This window comes from Falco rusticolus, chromosome 1 (assembly GCF_015220075.1).
Source record: "Falco rusticolus isolate bFalRus1 chromosome 1, bFalRus1.pri, whole genome shotgun sequence".
NCBI lineage: Eukaryota > Metazoa > Chordata > Aves > Falconiformes > Falconidae > Falco > Falco rusticolus.
Genome location: NC_051187.1, coordinates 32,884,787 through 32,889,110, shown reverse-complemented (window position 1 = coordinate 32,889,110; position 4,324 = coordinate 32,884,787).

The window sequence follows — 4,324 nt, the reverse complement described above, 5'->3', positions numbered from 1 at the left end:
TTCTTTCTACAAGACAAAAGGTGTAGGATAGAATTAGGAGAGAGCAGGCAAGGACCCTAAGGGCCAGCCAAGTCCTTCCCCACATCACGATGACCCCAGGGCCACATCAACCTCACAGGGCTAACGCCAAGGGATTATTATCCAACTGTTCTTAACACCTTGCCCAAAGGTGGCCGTTCCGTACCACGCGAGCCTGCGCTCCTGCTCCGCCACCGTCGAGACATCTGAGGCTCACGACTGCGGTCCGAGAGGAAGAGCAAGGTTTGCAGGCAGCCCTCGCTAACAGGGCAGCTGTGGGAGGCAAACCTGGCAGCCAAGATGCCGTCGCAATCTGGGATGCTTCACCGACCCAGTCTCGATAAAGCACTCGCCAGCACAAAGTTGGAAGTTAACAGTGGAAGATACCAGACAAGCAGTTTCTACACCACCTGCACCTACTTTATACAGATAAAACTAGAAAAACGGAGACTCTCTGGAAAAGGCTGCATTGGACTTGACCTTTTCTTTTTTTTGGGGGGGGGGGGGGGGCGAAACTAAATAATTAATGCTACAATACTATTCTGCACAAGACTGCTTCATTATTCCTCCACTTCTGATTCTCTATCGTGGGAATTGACTTTATATTGAAAATATTCACTACTGAGGATCAAGCTCTTGTTTCCCAGGCTGTAAGAATACATTTTTTAATTCTTTTATATATATATATATAAGAAAATATATATAGATAAACTTTTTACTTGATGAAACCAAGCTGATAATTCCATGCTAGCAAACAAACAGGATATTCTATAGTAGTAAGTGTGCCATAGTGGTGTTTTCAGGGTTTCTTTGGTTTTTGGAAGACACCACAATCCCACAGTTCAGAGAAAAATTCCTACCCTAATGCATAAAACACTTCCCCTGTGACAGGAATGGAGGCAATACATTTTGAGCAGCTTACCTTGCAAGGTTCCCAGGCTTTGCAAGTTGGGGGAAGGCAGCTGGCGGCGCAGCTACTGGCCGAACACACACAGCGGCTCCCCGCTCAGACTCAGGGATGTGCACGGCAGCCCAGCACCTTTGTTATTCTCATACCGCCCTTCGTGACATTGGCTTTTTTAAATTTTGCTGCTCCACTGCTCAAGAAGATTGTGTGATTGTGTGTAAGATCTTGAACAAGCATTAAAAAGACAGTGATGGCCCATTTATGCAGTGCCACATCACTTCGCCCCCTCTATTTTTTTTTTTTAAATTTTATTTATTTATCTGTTTTAAAGCAGAAGCTTTACAAATAATAGGCTCAATGTAAAATGTTTCTGCTAAGCTTTGGCAAACCCTGACTCCGGAGGTAAGCTTTTGGGATGAGCCTGCACAGCCCTGGTGGAAAATAACAGCACTTTGGACACTAAGGCTTGGTGGATTTTGAAGCAGGGTTTCACTAAAACAAGGAGCAAAAGACCCGACTGCACAATATTCTTTAGGAACGAGGGAAGCTCAGGACAGTCAGATTTTAAACAGGAATTTTAATGTTAGTCTCATTTTTAGTCCTTATGTTCATCTGTTTACCACACTGGAACAGTGATTTGAGCTTGGAGATTTACATCCAGCAGTAACGTTACCACAACACTCCAGAGAGAAAGATATTCGGAAAGCACCTTATTTAAATCCTATCATAGCTTAAACATAGATAAATCATACCTGCAACTAACTTCACATGCGGGTAACTGCCTTTTTTTGCCTTTTACATCCACTGCCTCCAGCTGACGGCATTACCCACCCTGGGTTGGTGATATTCCTCCTTTCTCCTGAGCCGTGGCATAACACGAATGTGATCGCTTCTTTCTTCTGCCAGAAAGATAGCTGCTTTTTTTCCTTTAACATTAATAACACTTTTTTTTTCCCCCCCCCTCCTCTGCACATGGCTTATCTTATCCATTTGTTGTGTTTGTCCTTAGATCAGGTTCCATCAGTTTGGAGGACAGTATAAAGGATGCCTTAGCTTCTCAAACCAATACCTGTACTGCCCCTGATACCTATGTAGTGAGGAACATGGGGGGGAACGAAAAGAGTTAAAATAAAATATCTCCCTTTCATTGTCCTATTAAACATTTAATTTGATTCTACAGACTTCATGAACCTAACAGATTTCCAAACCACTAGTCATGCCCATTCCTACTTGCCTCTAAACCAAGTAGCCCGTGCAGTGCTTGCTAGTGCTGGTGTTCCCACATCACCAGTCACCCCAGCAGTCGTGACATCCCCCAGAAAGATTATTATAGCTTTGCAAATTCATGGGAAATCTTGACAGAACTGCTTTTCAGAGGGTAGCATGATGTGGGATAATAGTAATCATTTCAGTCTCCCTGTCCTAGACTCATACAGATGACAAAACATCCAGTCATACCTGGGTTTGGATGGAGCAGAGTTGCCATGGCAATATCTAAATCACAAATCTATTCTGCAAACGTTTTTAGCAATCTTGTAACTTCACTGTATTGCAAAGGAGACAAATGGGCAGCTATAGAGCAAATTGCCAGAGTAATCATTTTTATTAAGTGTCTATCCCATCCAAATAATATTCCATATTATTTGGCAGCCCAATTACAGATTTTTTGTTACCAAATGATAGGTGGTTTTTTCCTCTAAAACCACTTTATCTGCTCCGCATAAGTCGCGGCGAGGTTAATATTTTTATCTAACACAAACAAATATACATTTCATAAACAAAATGCCAGAGTTTAGAGGTAGAAATTTGTTATTTCTTTTGCCCTGATAGTTTCTTCACCATTTAGCACGGAAATTGTGTCTTAATCGTCTTGACTTTCTTGATCTGGCTACAAGGGCAGCTAAGCTTGGAGCCCAGTCAGGCGGACCCACTGGGCTGGGGGGGCACACAGCCTTCTTACAGCCTGACCAAGCTGGACAAACGTCTATCAGACTTAGTAGAGCGGGTGTTTGTTAGCTCCAGGTCAAGAAGAGAAGGAATTTACCCTCACCCGAGACCAGTAAAGCCATGCATCTCTCAAATCAAGCACTTTCAGGCTGCAATAAATCAGTATCCTGCAACAAAGAATTAAAAGCAATCCAATCTATGAAGCCAGGGCTGTTGAATGAGTTCTCAACCTCAAGCACATCTTACCAGGTAAGAAATATCTTTGAATTTCCTTGCAAAATCATTTTTAAAGCAGCAGCAGCAGCAGCAGCTTTGGCCTGGCTGCAGGAATATGAGCACCCATCAGACCCTCTGCCCCATGCATGGTCAGCGCTTCCCCCCAGCAAGCCAAGGCACCTAGTGCTTGGCGATAGCAGCCTTGGGTACCACACCACTATCAGCACACCGAAGCCATCACATCCTGAACTTGACCCGTCTAGACATCCCTGCAACACCATGTGCACACGTGTCCCACTGCCACGTGTTCACGTGCCGTACGGGAGGAGCAGCCTCCTCTGGAGCATCCCGGACCACTTCATTTAGAGCTTACAGCATACAAAGCCTCCTGTCTTTCTCGACTGTTGGGTTTTTTTCCAGCTGTCAGTTATTCCAAGTTATTTTTGACAGTCTGAGTAAGAAATCACTTGATTTTTCTCCCAGAGCAAAGCAGATTTTTGGCAGAATCATTATCGGCGAAGTGATTATGTGGGCAGCTTCACTTGCTAAATACACACGTAGTATTAACCAAAATAATAACATCCCACAGCCCACCTTGCTCTGGAAATCCTGGACCAGGCTAAAGAAAGAATTTAAACTGAAAACTTTAAATTGAGGTTGACCTAAGGCAGTACAGAACTGAAACCATATCACAGCCTGAACTATTCCCCCCAAAACACCCTCCCTGCCCCCCCCCCCCACCCCCCAACAGCTGATGGTCATTTCTCGCACTCTGGTTTGGTCATGGCATAGTGGCTGCCTGAGAGTAGAGTTTGTTATTTCACTAGAAAGGAAGTCTATAAACTTGAGGTGGATTTGTTCTCCCAAGAAACCACTCAGGATAAGCTGGACAGGAGACTCGTACCTTCTCTCCAAGCTGAGAAGCATGAAAGAAAAAGCCTGAAACCCCCGTGGCCACCTACCCCATCAGGTTCCCTTAACCCAGTTCTCTCACTCATATGTTAATGCGTAAGTGACACTGTCCCCCATCAGACAAAAATCCCGAACTCTTTTCTGGGCTACTTTGTGCTCAGATTTTTCTCCGTATTTTGCTGTTGCTGAAGTCAGGCAATTTTATTATCACAGCACCATTCCCCAACCTGTCCCCCACCCCTCTTCTGGAAGTTTACTGGAAGTTTTGTGCTTACCTGGCATCACCACCAGTAAGACACCTGCCCCAGGACTCATCAGTGCGCA